We start from the raw sequence: 19,590 nt of genomic DNA on the forward strand, positions 1-19,590 counted from the left end.
TTACTGATCACATGACTGTGACATCGCACAGGTCCTGTGCATACAGAAGGTCTGATCACATGACTGTGACATCAGCACAGGTCCTGTGTGTGCACTAGAGGATATATAAACCCTGGTAGATTTGAGACAGGTGTGAAAGGCGTGAGGCCTGTTCCCGTGTGTGGGACACTGTTAGCCTGGAGAGGCTTAGTGAGGCCTAGTGAAGCCTGAAAGGCAGAGGCTGGATCCTTACGTGTAAGCGATACCAGTAGCCTTGGAGGGCCAGAGGCTTGAAAGGCAAGAGCCCTGGAAGGCATAGGCTGGATGTTAGGTGAGAAAACATACCAGTAGCCTTTGAAGGAACGAGGGCTGGAGACCCCCATCTGGGAAGCCGTAAAGCCACAGTGGTGGCAGAACAAATCTGACTGAAGCAGCTAAAACCGGGCAAAGGTAAAGCACTGCATTATATGGACGTTGATATAAGTGACTTTGCTGATGGCTGTAACTGGAGCCAAGTGGGCCTGTCTGCCACTTGAAAGGCTCCTGTACATTATATGTGTATGTCGGCGAGCCACTGAGTTGGACTCGGTGATAAGCAGTAGTGAAGTGTAATAAACTGCTGGATTGTGAAATACTGGAAAACGTGGCTGGTGTGCTTTAATTGACCCGATGCAGCGAGTGTCCCGCAGCATGATGACTAGCGCTGCCTTACAGGGTCTATAAACTGCGAGCAACGCCACTATACACATATACACATACAGTATATACTCACACACATGCACATGTACTGTATGTACACACCAATGTGTAAGTGTGTCTATAAACAGGGTCGGACTGGGGCACCGAGACACCGGAGAATTCTCCGGTGGGCCCGGGTCCTTAGCGGGCCCCCGAGCAGGACACACGGGTGCCCCTGGTTAACATGGCCGCCGGTGCTCCGCACTGCAAGGGCCTGGAGGGTCAGAGGGGCCCTTGCAGTGCGGCTGATGAAGGCAATCTGGCCTGCTTCTCGGTCCCATGGGCAGATTGCCCTCATCCTGTGCGGCAGGCAAGGAGCGATCCCTCCAGCTCCACTGCCGACAGGAGGAAAATGGCAGCATAGCTGCAGGGATCCGTCCTCACCTCTGCTTTCTGCCCGGCGTTTCCTCCCTCACACAGGCTCGCGCTGCTTGATGATGTCATCATGCAGCATGGGCCTGTGTCAGGGAGAAAGATGCCGGGCAGGAAGCAGAGGACAGTGCTGCGGGGGAGCGCGCTGAGAGACAAGTTTTGGGTTTTTTTGAGGGAGAACAATGGTGATTGAGCAGGTGCGGCGAGATATGACATGGTGGGGGATATATGGCATGGCAATGGGGGAGGTGGGGGGAGATATGCATGGCATGGTGATGGAGGAGGTAGGGGGAGATATGACATGGCATTAGTGATAGAGGAGGTGAGGGAGATATGGCAATGATGGTGGAGCAGGTGGGGGGAGAAATGGCAATGATGATGGAGTAGGTGGGGGGAGATATGGCAATGATGACGGAGCAGTTTGGGGGAGATATGGCAATGATGACAGAGCAGGTGGGGGAGATATGGCAATGATGACGGAGCAGGTGGGGGGAGATATGGCAATGATGGAGGTGGTGGGGGGAGATATGGCAATGATGATGGAGGTGGTGGGGGGAGATATGGCAATGATGGAGAAGGTGGGGGAGATATGACAATGTTGGAGAAGGTGGGGGAGAGCAATGATTGGGATGGAGAAGAGCAATTATGGAGGTAGTAGAGAGAAATGATGGGGAATTATTTGGACGCTATTTGCTGTTAATATCTGGTCTGGTCATGGCATGGTGGTATTTCTCCCTTGTATGTAGTAATATTCGGTCACTATGGGGTGGTAATATCTGGCCTGGTCAAGGTGTGGTGGTATTTCTACCTTATATGTAGTATTATTCGATCACTATGTGGTGGTAATATGTGGTCTGGTCATGGTTTAGTGGTATTTCTCCCTTGTATGTGGTATTATTCAGTCACTATGAGGTGGTAATATGTGGTCTGGTCATCGTGTGGTGGTATTTCTCCCTTATACGTAGTATTATTCGGTCACTATGTGGTAGTAATATGTAGTCCAGTCATGGTGTGGCAGTATTTCTCCCTTGTATGTAGTACTGTTTGTGTTGGTACAGTGGATTGTGTTGTGTATGGCAGTCATTTGTTCTCTCTGATATTAATTAGGAGAAGATTCTTTATTTCCATTAGTGATTAATTAAATACTTGGAACAAGATGCACTTACAGGGGTTCTCCGATGAAAACAAGTAATCACCTCTCCACAGGATAAGTGATAAGTTATTGATTAGTGGGGGTCTGAATGCTGGGACCTGCACCGATTGGTAGAATGTGGAGCTTTTATCCCCATTAGACTGGAGCTCATGTGCGACTTGACCACTGATCCATTCATTCCCTCAGTGGCTGTTCTTGTTTTTTTTCTGGAAACCCCAAAGAGAATGAAGGGAGCTGCAGTCAAACGTCCCACCTGCCGCTGCATTTTAAAATGGGGATAAGTGTCCTGACAGGGATAAAACTTCCCCATTCTTCTGATCGGTGCGGTTTCCAATGTTCGGACCCAAACGATCAGTCAGTTATCACCTATCCCATGGAGCCCTTGGATCGGTGATAACTTGTTTTAACCAAAGAACCCCTTTACTGCAAACTACCGTAATTGTACATCCTAGTTATAGCATGTGCACAGTAGATGTGCAGGAGCCGCCTGTGATTTACAGCAGACGCTCCACTATAACGGGGATATCGGCTATCAGGTATTTACATATAGTTGTAGGGTGGGCCCTGAGGATAAATTCCTCCTGTGGGCCCCAGACACCCCAGTCCGACACTGTCTATATATATATATACGAGAGTTGCCATTAAAATGGTATTGGTTGTATATCTCATACTTATGTTCAAAGATATATTGACCTCTAGAACCATGCCACTACTACAAGCCCAACAGGCACATGCTCACTGGGCTGCAGCCCTCACCTACATTGTGGGCCATCGGCCGTGGTTTTGCAGCTGCTGGCCTTTTAATATTTTTTCATGTCCATGTCGTGTGTACCCGCCCATGCGCGCCCATGCACGACGCACACGCACAGCGTTCAGTACACCGCAGTGGCGTACTCTTTGCCAGGCCTAGTGCCAGATAGTGTTATCAGGATGTTCTTGGTAGGAGGGGCTACCGCTCTCTGCGCGCCGGCTCCTTACTTTCCTGCAGACTCATCTTCAAGCTCTGGGAGGGCTGCATGCTACACTGATTCATCTCCAGGCTATGGATGAGTTAACAAGCAGAGGCCATGTAATGTATGTACATCAGCCCTAGTGTATCCTACAGTATATGATGTGTATACATCAGCCCCAGTGTATCCTATGTGATGTATATACTGTACATCAGCACCTGTATATCCTATATGATATATATACATCAGCCCCAGTGTATCCTATGTGATGTACATACTGTACATCAGCACCTGTATATCCTATATGATGTATATACATCAGCCCCAGTCAATCCTATACGATGTATATACATCAGCCCCAGTGTATCCTATACGATGTATATACTGTACATTAGCTCCAGTATCTCTTATATGATATATATACATCAGCCCCAGTGTATCCTATGTGATGTACATACTGTACATCAGCACCTGTATATCCTATATGATGTATATACATCAGCCCCAGTGTATCCTATATGATGTATATACTGTACATTAGCTCCAGTATCTCTTATATGATATATATACATCAGCCCCAGTGTATCCTATGTGATGTACATACTGTACATCAGCACCTGTATATCCTATATGATGTATATACATCAGCCCCAGTGTATCCTATACGATGTATATACTGTACATTAGCTCCAGTATCTCTTATATGATATATATATACATCAGCCCTAGTGTATCCTATACGATGTATATACATCAGCCCCAGTGTATCCTATATGATGTATATACTCTACATTAGCACCCGTATATCCTTTAAGATGTACTATATATACATCAGCCCTAGTGTATCCTATACGATGTATATACATCAGCCCCAGTGTATCCTATACGATGTATATACTGTACATTAGCACCAGTATATCCTTTAAGATGTACTATATATACATCAGCCCTAGTGTATCCTATATGATGTATATACATCAGCCCCAGTGTATCCTATACGATGTATATACTGTACATTAGCTCCAGTATCTCTTATATGATATATATACATCAGCCCTAGTGTATCCTATACGATGTATATACATCAGCCCCAGTGTATCCTATGTGATGTATATACATCAGCCCTAGTGTATCCTATATGATATATATACATCAGCCCTAGTGTATCCTATACGATGTATATACATCAGCCCCAGTGTATCCTATATGATGTATATACTCTACATTAGCACCCGTATATCCTTTAAGATGTACTATATATACATCAGCCCTAGTGTATCCTATATGATGTTTGTACATCAGCCCCAGTGTATCCTATATGATGTATATACTCTACATTAGCACCCGTATATCCTTTAAGATGTACTATATATACATCAGCCCTAGTGTATCCTATATGATATATATACATCAGCCCTAGTGCATCCTATATGATGTTTGTACATCAGCATGTCACAAGGAGGTTTTCTCTAACATCACAAACTGTGATGGCGGCGTCCAAGTCTGTGGATTCCACAGATTCATATACTGCTCCTTGTAACTCCATTGATAGCTATGGTCAGTGCAGGGTGACTAGGGCATCGACTCTTAGAGCTGCAGCTCCTTGGCAGGTGAGCAAAAGTTAGTCTTTGCTGGGCTGAGGTTGTTGACTGCCTTTGATCACATGCTAGAGGAGAACCAGTCGTGTCTGCTGTTTCTCCATTTAAGCCGGCTGTGCTTTGCTGGCAATGCCAGTATCGTTTTTCTCTATCCTGTTCTGGAAAGGTGAACACATACTGGTTTAGTGGTTATTGCTAAAGTTGTTGCAAGCGTTGTTTGGTAACCCTTTCCTTTTTCCCTAGGTGTCTTTATATTACTTTGTTGCCTCTCGGGCTTTAGACTTTATATTCCTTTGTGTATTTCCCTGAGAGCGTGTTGTGTGACTGTGCTTCAGTTCTGTCCTATCTTGTTTTGTATTCCCCCCATACACTGTACAAACTAGTGCTGCTTAGGAGCATAGTAAGGAACGAGGCTCGGGCATCTCCACATTCAGGAGTAATCCTGGGAACAGAAATAGCTAGGGACCCCTAGCCTGAGGGTCAGAATAGGAGCACACTTGCTATCCCACAGTCACACCATGACACAGCCCCAGTGTATTCTATATGATGTATATATATCGGCCCCAGCATATCCTATATGATCTATGTACATCGCTCCCAAGGTATCCTATAGAGATGCATATACACTGGCACAAGCGTATCCTATATGATGTATATACATAGTCTCCAGCATATCCTATGTAATGTATGTACATCATCACCAGTGTATCCTACATGACGTATATACATCAGCCCCAGTGTATCTTACATTATGTATACTGATCAGCCCCAGCATCCTATATGATGTACAGGTGCATCTCACTAAATTAGAATGTCATCAAAAAGTTAATTTATTTCAGTTCTTCAATGCAAAAAGTGAAATTCATATATTATATAGAGTCATTACAGACAGAGTGATCTATTTCACGTGTTTATTTCTGTTAATGTTGATGATTATGGCTTACAGCCAATGAACAAAAGTCATTATCTCAGTAAATTAGAATACTTTATAACAACAGCTTGAAAAATGTTTTTAACATCCGAAATGTTGTCCGACTGAAATGTATGTTCTGTAAATGCACTCAATACTTGGTCGGGGCTCCTTTTGCATCAATTACTGCATCAATGCGGCAATGTGGCATGGAGGTGATCAGCCTGTGGCCCTGCTGAGGTGTTATGGAAGCCCAGGTTGCTTTGATAGCAGCCTTCAGCTCGTCTGCATTGTTGGGTCTGGTGTCTCTCATCTTCCTCTTGACAATACCCCATAGATTCTCTATAATAGATTCTCTATGGGGATTAGGTCAGGCGAGTTTGCTGGCCAATCAAGCACAGTGATACTGTTGTTTTTAAACCAGGTATTGGTATTTTTGGCAGTGTGGACAGGTGCCAAGTAGGGTTGAGCGAGTATGTTCTGACCGAGTATGCTCGGGCCGAGCTCCGAGTATTTCCAGCTGCTCGGTGATGAGGTTAAATTGCTCCCGTGTGCATGATTTGCAACTGTTTGACTGCTTTATTACATGTGAGGAATGTGTAAGAAATAGACATTCCTCACATGTAATAAAGCTGTCAAACAGTTGCAAATCATGCACACAGAAGCAATTTAACCTTATCACCGAGCAGCTGGAAATACTCGGAGCTCGTCCCGAGCATAGTCGGCGAAAGGGTTAATAGAACATACTCGCTCAACTCTAGTGTCAAGTCCCAGCAGATGACATGGCTCCCCAAACTATCACCGATTGTGGAGACTTCACACTAGACCGCAAGCAGCTTGGATTGTGGCCTCTCCACTCTTCCTCGAGACTCTGGGACCTTGATTTCCAAATGAAAATTGGAACTCTGGGACCTTGTGGAGTGTGTCAATGACTGCCTTCTGGACATCTGTCATGTCAGCAGTCTTTCCTATGATTGTGGAGCCTTCTGAAACAGACTAAGGGACCTTTTAAATGCTTAGGAAGCCTTTGCATGTGTTTTTTTGTTAATTATTTTAATTCACTGAGATAATGGCTTTTGTGTTTTCATTGGCTGTAAGCCATAATCATCAACATTAACAGAAATAAACACGTGAAATAGATCACTCTGTTTGTAATGACTCTATATAATATACTAGATGGTGGCCCGATTCTAACGCATCGGGTATTCTAGAATGTCTCCCGACGGTGGCATACTTATTTTAAATCTGCCGCCAATTGGCCGGAGACCGTGTATAAATTTGGCGCCACAATCGCAGATTGGTCGCCGCGGGCGGCCGCGAGCAATCAGCAGAGCGGTGTTTAAATTTGGCGCCGAAATCGCTGATTGGTCGCGGCTGCGACCAATCAGCGAACCGTGTTAGTGAGGACCGGGGAGTAGCCACCTGCCTTATAATGCCCCATGCAGGTTGTCACTTCCCCCCCCCATATAATGCCCCATGCAGGATGTCACATCCCCCCATCCCTTATAATGCCCCATGCAGGATGTCACCCCCCCTCCCTTATAATGCCCCATGCAGGATGTCACTCCCCCCCCATATAATGCCCCATGCAGGATGTCACATCCCCCTCCTTTATAATGCCCCATGCAGGAAGTCACATCCCCCCTCCCTTATAATGCCCCAAAAAGGATGTCACATCCCCCCCATATAATGGCCCATGCAGGATAATGCCCCATGCAGGATGTCACATCCCCCCCCTGTATAATGCCCCATGCAGGATGTCACATCCCCCCCCTTCCTTATAATGCCCCATGCAGGATGTCACATCCCTCCTATAGAATGCCCCATGCAGGAAGTCACATCCCCCCTATATAATACCCCATGCAGAAAGTGACATCCCCCCTATATAATGCCCCATAGAGGAAGTCACATCCCCTCCATAGTGCCCCATGCAGGATGTCACATCCCCGCCTCCCTTATAATGCCCCATGCAGGATGTCACTCCCCCCCACCATATAAATGCCCCATGCAGGATGTCACCACCCCCCTTATAATGCCCCATGGAGGAAGTCACATCGCCCCCTCCCTTATAATGCCCCATGCAGGAAGTGACATCCCCCCTATATAATACCCCATGGAGGAACTCACATCCCCCCCATAGTGCCCTATGCAGCATGTCACATCCCCCCCTCCCTGATAATGCCCCATGCAGAAAGTCACATCCCCCTTATATAATACCCCATGCAGGATGTCACATCCCCCCATAGTGGCCCATGCAGGATGTCACACCCCCCCTCGCTTATAATGGCCCCTCCACAATGTCACACACCCCCACCCCACCATTTAATGCCCTATGCCCCCATACAATAAAAAAAAAAAATCCAATACTCACCTCACTTCTCAGCTGCTGCTCCGGACTCCAGCGTAGCCGGCATCTTCCCGCTGCACGCTGTGACCGCTCAGGAGAGAGCGCAGTGTAAAGACGTCACCGAGCCCTCTGACCTGAGACGTCACAGAGCAGCAGCGGCAGACACAGGAGCTGCTGCGGAGGCACAGGGAGGGGTAAGTATGGCGCCGGGTGCCGGGGCCCTGAGCAAGCGGGGAGAGGGGAGGGGGGAGAGGGGAGAGGAGGGGAGAGGGGGGGAGAGGAGAGGGGAGGGGGGGCGTCACACTTGCCGTCGGGAGATAAGCGGCCGTAGCCGCTGATCTCCCGACGGTAGCCGCATGGAGGTCAGCAGCGCCTCCGGTGGGGGACTTATGCTGCGAGCAGCCGGCTGCATCTCCCGGCTGCATCGCCGCTGACCTCCGTGTGGCAGATGAGCCGCTAACATCCGCCATCTTTTTCTGAAATGCCGCCTCGCTGATTGACAGCGCCGGACCAATCAACGACGCAGGATTTCCTGGACAGAAGGACAGACAGACAGACGGGATAAGACAATTATATTAATGACTCTATATAATATATGAGTTTCACTTTTTGTATTGAAGAACTGAAATAAATTAACTTCTTGATGATATTATAATTTAGTGAGATGCACCTATATATACATCGGCCCCAGTGTATCCCATGTGATGTATATGTAGCACCCCGAGGACTCGGCTGCTACAGGGGTATTGCACCTCGATCCAGAGGTGTGGTATTCCACTCCCGGGTAAGGATGGAGTGTGGGACTGAGCTCAGCTAGCTGCATGCACTACACTCATCCCATTTCCGGGGGACAGAACAACGGTACTCCCACCAGATAGATGTGCAGGTACGACAGCGTCTGTCCCTGGCTGGAGTGGGAGGGGGGGAGGAACATCCCAGTAGTGTAGGGGCAGATAGGGGAGGGACTCTGGGCATAGAGGTAGGAGCCCATTGGGTGCTAGTCACCTGGGCTCACACATAGAGGGAGTATATATGGTGGGCACCATCTAGAGACAGGGAGAGCAGAGCTGAGGGAGTCAGAGGGAGAGTTCAGCCAGGAGGGCTGACAGGGAGCTGTGGCTCCGGCTGGGCCCAGCTCCAGGGCCAGGCCTGCAGTGGAAAGGAGGAGGAAGAGAGGCCCAGAGACGCAAGACAAGAGGGAACCCTGAGATCCCAGAAGTAAACCAAAAGGGGTGAAGGGTTGGCAGAAAAGGGTACCGGAACCCAAACTGGTGGAGGCTAATGATCCTCAGCCAGGAACCGGAGGTCGTGGTCAAGTTTTGGCGCGACCCTCACCACATCCACCAGGAAGGCACACCACGAATAGGGTCAGGAAAGCCAGAGAAGGTTTTACCACCAAGAGGCCCGAGGGAGCCGGACAAAGGTGGATCCCTGGTGGGAACGGCCAGTAGGAAGGAAGAGAGGGGAGCTCAGGACCACGCTCTGGACTGCCTGGGAGTTGGCCGAGTCCCACACCTGGTGGACGCAGCACGGCTCGGGTGGTCACTCAAGGCCGGAGTGACCGGAACAACACCTGTGAGTAAAAACCCTGAAACTGCATCGCATGTCTCTGAGCTTCCTTGCTGCACCATCACAACCACCATCTTCCACATCTGCTGCCCTGAGGCCATACCCCTCCCGTTGGGGGTTATACCATCCTTGCTGCACAATCCTACCACCGGCCTCAGCGGACTGCTCTGCAGCGGCGGCCTCCTAGCCGCAATCAACGGGTGGCGTAGTCGACACTTAAACAACATCTACAAAAGACTGCCACACACTTAGTTTGACCACCCTGGGCACGGACCGGGTCACCGCCACAAGGACTACTACCCCTATCCAGATCCGGCTCCGGGTGTCCCTTGAACATGGCCCAGGGGGCGCGTCATATATACATCGTCCCCAACGTATCCTATATGATGTATATACACAGGGGTGGATTAAAAGTAGTGTTGAGCCACCCCCGTAGTGTTCGAGTTCGGTTCGGTTCGTCGAACACCCGTGTGTTCGCCGAACTGTTCGTCGAACTGTTCGTCGAACACCTTCGAACACCGTTAAAACCAATGGCAGGCAAACAAAAACACATAGAAACACATAGAAAACACCTTCAAAGGTGTCCAAAAGCTGACAAACTGCTCAGAAGACATAACTAACACATGGAAAAGTGACAAGTACATATAGTCATGCGAAAATAAAAGAGGTGGAGGAGTAAAAGGAGGGGGAGACACAGATATAGGCATGTCATGCCCTTCTAAAATCCAAAAAGTGAGAAGCCGACACGGCCAGTCCGCTCCTGCCCGTGCCACCTCCGTGTCGCCGGGTTTGTGCCAGAGCCGCGGTGAACCCTGATGGCCAGCCCCCCTCTCCCAATACTGGTGCCTGTCCGCTGGTGGGTCGAGCGAGCCCCCCTGTGGTGGAGGCAGCTCTAAGCTTTTTAATTTAAATTGTCTCTCTAATTTGAATGAATACACTTTAAATCCATTTACAAGGATCTATTGGAGGGCAAGTCTCATGCCAGCAGCCGCGTAATTCCAGCTCCAGTAGCGTCCACTAAAGCTGCTGCAGTTAAAAAGCTTTTATAAGGATCGAGCTCGGCTGTCCACCGCAAGGCATCCTACTGCCATTCCCAGCCCCTATGCCTTGGGGTGCCTCCTGATGCTCTTCACTGAGTATCCCGTGGTCCCAAAGCATTTCCTTTGAAAAAATTAAGTGTCTAAACTACAGGTGGTGTAGCTTGCTTAACAGCCGGGATAATCCGCTGACTAGCAGACACTGCTACTAGGCACAAAGTATTTCCTGGGCTAGATGCAGTTAAAAATTTGTAATTAGATACTCTCGTTGGATGCTGAGAAAGCATTCCATAGAGTCTCCTGGCACGCCATATATGATTCTCTTAAAAAGCTTGGGGTAGGGGTCTAGGGGACCCTTTTATAGCCAAAATCACAGCCCTGTATCACAATACGTCACCTAGGCTGAAGATAAATGGAACTGTAGCATCCTGAGGGCTCGGTTGCTACAGACGTATTGCACCTCACCCAGAGGTGTGATATCTCACTCTCAGGTAAGGATGGAGTGTGGATCAGGACCCGACACCTGCATGCATTACACCACATTGCCGTGGGGCAGGGCGACCAATATGCCCCTGAGATGAGCACGACAGTCCCTGTCCCTGGCTGGAGTGGGGGGAGGGAACACTGAGGAAGGGGAACCCTGTAGTGCAGGAGCAGGGAGGAAGCAGTTCCTGGGTGCATTGAGAAGGGAGTATAAAAGGTGGGCACCATCTTAGTTCAGTGCAGAGAAGTCTGAGCAGAAGTGGCAGGGAGCAGGGGCTCTGCATGAGCTCTGCTCCGGAGGCGGGCCTAGTAACAGAGGCCCAGGCCTGGAAGAGGGAGAAGGAAGGAAGAGGAGCGGAGAAGGCTCCAGGAACGAGGAATGAAGGGATCCCAGGGGTGTGGACGGGCGAGTCGCCACCGCACGCCCGAATCCACCTGCGTGGAGGGGTCAGGCCAAAGGGGGAGACCGGTCCCCGAACTAGTGGAGGCAGGAAACGACCCTCAGCTAGAAACCGGAGGCTCTGACATTTTATGTGGCGCAGCCCCTCGCTACACCCGCTAGGAAGGCACCACATAGGGTCAGGGAAACTGGCGCCAAGTTTACCAAGAGGAGGCCCGAGGCAGCCGGACAGAAGTGTTGGTAAGAAAGGCCAGACAAAGGACACACAAAGGGGGTCCTGTGAAGTGCTCCAAAGTTATCTGGGAGTTGTCTGAGCCCCTCACAGTACGACGTGGGCAGCCGTTACCTGCAGACGTGGGCTGGATAATAAGAACTGTGAGTAAAGGCCCTGAACTGCATCACTGACTCCGTGTCGTTACTGCTGCTGCCCTGCACCATCACCCCCATCCTCCGCATACACTGCCCTGAGGCTATACTCCTCCCGTGGGGAGTTATGCTACGCTCTGCTGCACCCACAACACCAGCCTCAGCGGTCTGCCCTGTAGCGGCGGTTCACTCTGACCGCAATCCACGGGTGGCGTAGTCGTACATTTAAACATCAAAACCACATAAATAGTTCCGCCACTGGTTTGACCGCCCTGAGCCACGGAACCGGGTCGCCGCCACGAAGACTACAACCACCAGCATCCACCAAAAAGGGTCCGGCTCCGGGTGTCCCAAGGCCCAGGGGGTGCATCAGAACATTTTCATCACCTTTCACAATCACCAATGGGACAAGGCAGGGATGTCCTCTGTCCCCTCTCTTATACATCCTAGTGACGGAGCACCTGCTCTCATCAATTCGCCATAACCCCAATATTAGGTGGATTGAGGTGGGAGGCACCGAGTACAAGTGCTCTCTATTTGCTGATGATGTCCTAGTATATATCACTCAATCACATATATCCATCCATGCTGTTATGGCTGAAATAGATCACTTTGTTACATGGTCAAATTTTAAAATCAATGCAGCGAAGTCTGAGGCCCTCGATGTCTCCCTCCCCAAATCCATATAGGATTCCATCCAGTCCAACTTTCCCTTTGCCTGGCCCTCACAGGGTATCAAATACTTAGGAATTCCTATTCATAGATACCTCTCCCATCTATGTTATCTTAATTTTGGGCCCTTTATTGAACAACTCCATACAGACCACGGTTGGCAAGTTAGAACTGTAAGATTCACTACGTGAACCGCTGGTGTTTTGTGGAAAAGCACATGTACACTGCGTTCCAAATTATTATGCAAAAAGTGTTTAGGAGTGATAAGGGAAGAATTTGTTTGTTTGTCAGTTAAACTCATTGATGGTGATGTGTGTCAGGGCTCTTTATATCACTGTAAGCAATTGCAGACACCTGTGCTAATTAGTTTGGCAGGTGTGTCCAATGAAAGGCAAGACTACTTAAGAAGGCTCTCTCACATTATTAAGCAGCCTACATTTTCTGCCAAAATGGGAAAGAAAAAGGATGTGTCGGCTGCTGAGAAGCAACAAATTGTGGAGTGTTTAGGTCAAGGCATGACTACAATCAACATTGTGCGATGATCAGGATGAAGTGTCTTGGCAATCAAGAAGTATGTAGCTGATTCACAGTACACACGTGTGCGTGCTGATAAGGGCAAATTGAGGACTCTTTCCTACAGGCAATTACGTCAGGTTGAAAGAGCAGCGGCAAAAAAGCCTTGTCATAGCAGCAGACAAGTTTTTGAAGCTGCTTGTGCCTCCAACGTCCCCCGAACAACAAGATGCAGGGTCCTTCAGAGGTTTGCAGCTGTGCATACGCCATCCTGTCGACCTCCTCTATCCACTTCACACAAGCAGAAACGGCTCCAGTGGGCCAAACATTACATGAAGACTGATTTCAAAACAGTTTTGTTCACGGATGAGTGCCGTGCAGCGCTCGATGGTCCAGATGGATGGAGTGGAGGATGGCTGGTTGATGGACACCCCACGCAAACACGGCTACAGTGCCAACAAGGAGGAGGTGGAGTAATGTTTTGGGCTGGAATCATGGGGAGAGAGATTGTCGGCCCCTTTAGGATCCCTGAAGGCGCTAAAGATGAACTCCATAATGTATGTGGATTTTCTCAAACAGCACTTCCTGCCATGGTTCAAGAAGAAGAACCGTGTATTTCACAGCAAGATCATTTTTCTGCATGATAATGCACCATCTCATGCTGCACATAAAACATCTGCATCTCTGGCTGATATGGGCATAAAAGGGGACAAACTTATGGTGTGACCCCCATGCTCCCCTGACCTCTACCCCATTCAGAACCTTTGGAGCATCATTAAAAGGAGTGTCTATGATGGCGGGAGGCAGTTCACATCTAAGCAACAGCTCTGGGAGGGTATTCTGTCCTCATGCAAAACAATTGAAGCAGAAACCATCCAAAACCTGACAAATTCAATGGACGAGAGAGTTCAGAAGCTCCTTTCGAACAAGGGGTCCTATGTGAAAATGTAACATCACCTAGAATAAAGTTTTGAGTTGAAAACTGTTTGATTTCAGTTTCTAACAACCTGCTAATGCTTATAATTTCAAAAATGACCATTTTTTTGGTCTTTATTAAAATGAAAAGGTTGATCGAAAAGTTTGGGGGATCTAAGAGTGTGGCAACCCAGTAGTCATGATTACTTCGAATTCTGACAATATGAGGGTCATGCTGCAGGTAGTGCAGCAAGAAGGCACTTATGTGTCTTGCGCATCTCGGAGCCCCAAAATTATTTTCCGGGCTAGATGCAGCTAAAAATTATTTTTAATTTTAAATCTGGTGAAGCTTTAGTATAGATGGCCTAATAGGATCAGTGCTGCACACTGCTACAAAGCCCAAATTATTTTCCAGTCAAGATACAGATAAACATGATTAGTAATTTGAAAGCTTAAAACGGTTGGTAGGGTGATTTTAACCAATCATCAAGCTTTTACTCTCCCCAGGATGACACAGGGGTAGAAAATTCGTTTCGGATCCATGATTTGTTCATCTTTATGAACGTGAGTCTGTCTACATTATCAGTGGAGAGCCGCGTGCGCTTATCTGTCAGCACACCACCAGCAGCGCTGAACACACGTTCAGGCAGAACGCTGGCTGCGGGGCATGACAAGATCTCCAAGGCGTAAGTGGCTAGCTCCGGCCATTTATCCAGATTGGAAGCCCAAAAAGAGCAAGGGTCCAGTGACACAGTCGTGGCTTCAATGTTTACTTGGAGATACTCCTGTACCATCGTCTCTAGGCGTTGACTATGTGTCAGACTTCTTGTCTCCTGTGGCCTTGCAAAGGATGGGCTAAAAAAGTGGTGAAATGATTCCGCAAAATTGATGTTACCAGCAGATACTGTGGTTCTGTTACGGTTTGAGTGCTGAACACTTGACGGTCCCACGGTTGGCAAGTTGGAACTGTGAGATTCACTACGTGCACCACTGGTATTTTGTGGAAAAGCACATGTAAGATTCTGCAACAGTCTCTGCTGATACTCCTGCATGCGTGCATCCCTTTCTATGGCAGGAATAATTTCTGCAAATTTACTTTTGTACCGGGGATCTGACAGTGTGGCAACCCAGTAGTCAGGATTATTTCTAATTCTCACAATTCGAGGGTCATGTTGCAGGTAGTGCAGCAAGAAGGCACTCATGTGTGTTGCGCATCCAGGAGCACCAAGTCCCTGTTGTGTTGGTGGCGAGGTAACATTCATGCTTCCTTCCTCTGTCCTCTCCCCCCAACCTCGCACAACAGAAATGTGATCAAGGTCTCCCTCATCTGATGAGTCTTCCATCAGTTCGTCCTCCACTTCTTCCTGGGCTCCTGCACCTTCCTCACTAGTTTGGCTGCTACCATGCGCCCTGGTAAAACCATCTCCCCCACCCTCACATGCCTGCCGCCTTGGTGCTGCCGACCGTCTGGACCTTGCAGATGTTAGCCCTTCCGCATACAACTCCTCCTCCTCTACTTCCTCCACCTCCTCTTGTGCCACCACCTGACTCCGAATTCTGTTTAACATGTGCTCCAGCATGTAAATCACCGGAATAGTCATGCTGATAATGGCATCGTCAGCACTAAACATCTTCGTCGCCATTTCAAAACTGTGCAGAAGGGTGCATAGGTCCCTGATCTGAGACCACTCCTCCAGCGTGATTTGCCCCACCTCTGAATCTCGTTGGCCCAGGCTATACGTCAGAACGTATTGCACCAGGGCTTGTCGGTGCTGCCACAGTCGCTGCAACATGTGCAGAGTTGAATTCCACCGGGTAGGCACATCGCATTTTAGCCGGTGAAGTGGCAGGCCCAACGACTTCTGTAGAGATGTAAGTCGCTGAGCTGCGGGATGCGAACGGCGGAAGTGAGCACACAGCGACCGTGCCCTCTGCAGAAGGCCATCTAGTCTGGGATAGTGGGCTAAAAATTGCTGGACAACCAGGTTCAACACGTGAGCCATACAAGGCACGTGTGTGACATTGCCCCGGCGAAGGGCCGCACCCAGGTTTGCAGCATTGTCGCACACGGCCTTCCCTGGTTTCAGGTCCAGTGGAGACAACCATTCATGAAATTGGTTCTCCAGAGCTGACCACAACTCCTCAGCTGTGTGACTCACATTTCCCAGACATTTCAATGTAAAAACCGCCTGATGACGTTGAGCCCTACTGCCAGCATAGTAAGGAGGTGTGCAGGATCCCTTCTGCGCAGTTAGAAAGCTTGTGGCATGACCAGACAGGCTTTTGGTGCAGGTGGAAGACCGAGAGGAGGTTGAGGAGGCAGAAGCAGTGGAGGAACTTTGACATAAAGAGGATTGACGCACAACTCGTGGGGACGGCAAGACTTGGACAGCAGCCCCTTGTCCTGCTGTCACCATAGTTACCCAGTGCCCAGTCAGCGACATGTAACGCCCCTGTCCATGCCTACTCGTCCAAGTGTCTGTGGTGAAATGCACCCTGTCACGCACAGAGTTTCTCAAAGAAGCGGTGATGTTGTGTGCGACATGCTGGTGGAGCGCAGGCACACCTTTCTTTGAGAAGTAGTGCCGACTGGGCATCTGGTACTGGGGCACTGCGACAGACATAAGGTCTCGAAAATCCTCTGTGTCCACCAGGCGGAAAGGCAGCATTTCTGTAGCCAAGAGCTTGCAGATGGTGAAATTCAACCTCTTAGCTTTCTCATGGCTAGGAGGAAATGGTCTTTTACTTGTCCACATCTGAGGGACCGAGGGCTGGCTATTGTGCTTAGACGGGGTTGATAAGGGTGTCCCCGGCAAACTGCCGGTCTGTGAGGAAGATGCAGGCGGACATGTTAGGTTGCCTTGATCCAAAGGTGGTGCTATCGATGTCGGACAGCGCTCAACACCAGCTGGTGTTCCCACCTCCAAAGAAAATGATGACCTGCCAATCACGCTGGCTGTTGCGGGTAAAGAGGTGGCAGGTCTGCGCCCCAAAACAGGTGTGACTGCTGTCCCCCCAGTCACAGAGGATGAAGAGGCCGCGGATGCACAAGATATGGCAGACGGTGGTTGGCCCGGCCGGCTAGGCCGCATTGTAGCACACTGAGCTTCCCACTGCAACTTATGCTTCATGTCCATGTGCCGGTTCATGCATGAAGTACTCAAACTATGTATTTTTTGGCCTCTACTTAGCTTTTGCTGACAAATGTTACAGATAACACGAGTTGGGTCATCTTTATCGATCTGAAAAAATGCCCAGGCTATGCAAGGCTTAGCACCCATGCGACCTGAAGAGCCACCACGACTTGTGGTGAGAGGCAGAGTTGTGTTTGAGGATGCAGTTGTTGACGTGCTTCCAGTACTACGTCTCTGTCCAGGAAGGCGCAACCTGACCTCGTCGTCACTAGCATCTTCCTCCACCTCCTCTGTTGACCTCATCTCTTGGCTGACTGTGGGTTGACAGTAAGTGGGATCTCCAACCTCATCATCATCACCCTGTGCGTTATCACACCCGTCGTCCTCAGAGCCAACCTGTTCCTGCCCTGACAAAAAACTAAAGTTGTCGCTCCAATCAGGTATTTGAGTCTTATCATCGTCTTCCTCATTGTCTCCACCAACAGGAGTTACAGTTTGGGAATGAGGGTCTACATTATGGTCAGAACCTTCTGCGTCTGGTCCTGGATCCGACTCATAAAGATTCTGGGCATCAGTGCAGATCATTTCCTCGTCTGGATTCACAGAAGCGCTGGAGTCGACCTCTGATTCCCAGGCTATAGTATGAGTAAACAGCTCTGCAGACTCAACCATCTGTTCTACCTCATACTCAGACGGGCAGCTGGAGATTTGGGAGCTGTGAGGAAGCAAGTGCGATTGGGGTGACACCTTTGAGGACTGGAGTATTTGTGATGTTGAAGTTGATGTGGAGGAGAGCCCACTTAAAGGAGCACTTGAAATCCGTTGAAGCACCTGCTGTTTTTGTGCCTCATCTGGAATTTGTAGCGATTGGCGTGGCCATAAGAAAGGGATCTTATCACATTGTCCGCTAAAAGAAGTAGACATTTTAGTTTGGCTGGAAGATGGTCTTTCTTCTGCAGATGTTACTGTTGCTTTAACACCTACCCCACGGACACAACCTTTTTTCCCCTTCCCAACACGCCTATTCCCCTTTCCACCAGCAGCAGGCCTTTTTCCACTCATTTTGGTGGTTAACTAATTCACAACTCTGGAGTTGTTTGCACAAAAAAACAATGGATGGTAACCGAGCAGAGCTGAGTGGCCAAACTGTGGTATTAGGCCAAAACTATTGGCTGGGTTAGATGCAGAAAAAAAATATATTCAGTTTGCAACCTGATGGAGGTCAGTATAGATGGACTAATACAACAAGTCCCACACACAGCTAGAAGCCCAATATTTTTTCAGAGGTAGATGCAGAAAAAAATATATTCAGTTTGCAACCTGATGGAGGTCAGTATAGATGGACTAATACAACAAGTCCCACACACAGCTAGAAGCCCAAATATTTTTTCAGAGGTACTGTAGATGCAGAAAAAAATTATATTCAGTTTGCAACCTGATGGAGGTCAGTATAGATGGACTAACAGAGAAAGTCCCACACACTGCTAGAAGGCCAAATATTTTTTCAGAGCTAGATGCAGAAAAAAATTATTTTCAGTTTGCAACCTGATGGAGGTCTGTATAGATGGATTAATAGAACAAGACCCACACACAGCTAGAAGCCCAATATTTTTTTAGAGGTAGATGCAGAAAAAAATATATTCAGTTTGCAACCTGATGGAGGTCTGTATAGATGGATTAATAGAACAAGACCCACACACAGCTAGAAGCCCAATATTTTTTCAGAGGTAGATGCAGAAAAAAATATATTCAGTTTGCAACCTGATGGAGGTCAGTATAGATGGACTAATACAACAAGTCCCACACACAGCTAGAAGCCCAATATTTTTTCAGAGGTAGATGCAGAAAAAAATATATTCAGTTTGCAACCTGATGGAGGTCAGTATAGATGGACTAATACAACAAGTCCCACACACAGCTAGAAGCCCAATATTGTTTCAGAGGTAGATGCAGAAAAAAATATATTCAGTTTGCAACCTGATGGAGGTCAGTATAGATGGACTAATACAACAAGTCCCACACACAGCTAGAAGCCCAAATATTTTTTCAGAGGTACTGTAGATGCAGATAATTATTTTTAATTTGCAACCTGATGGAGGTCAGTATAGATGGACTAATAGAGAAAGTCCGACACACTGCTAGAAGCCCAATATTTTTTCAGAGCTAGATGCAGAAAAAAATTATATTCAGTTTGCAACCTGATGGAGGTCAGTATAGATGGACTAACAGAGAAAGTCCCACACACTGCTAGAAGGCCAAATATTTTTTCAGAGCTAGATGCAGAAAAAAATTATATTCAGTTTGCAACCTGATGGAGGTCTGTATAGATGGATTAATAGAACAAGACCCACACACAGCTAGAAGCCCAATATTTTTTCAGAGGTAGATGCAGAAAAAAATATATTCAGTTTGCAACCTGATGGAGGTCAGTATAGATGGACTAATACAACAAGT

The sequence above is a fragment of the Phyllobates terribilis genome, unplaced genomic scaffold, assembly GCF_046119375.1.
Source record: "Phyllobates terribilis strain yellow unplaced genomic scaffold, ASM4611937v1 Scaffold_587__1_contigs__length_1013667, whole genome shotgun sequence".
Classification (NCBI taxonomy): Eukaryota; Metazoa; Chordata; class Amphibia; order Anura; family Dendrobatidae; genus Phyllobates; species Phyllobates terribilis.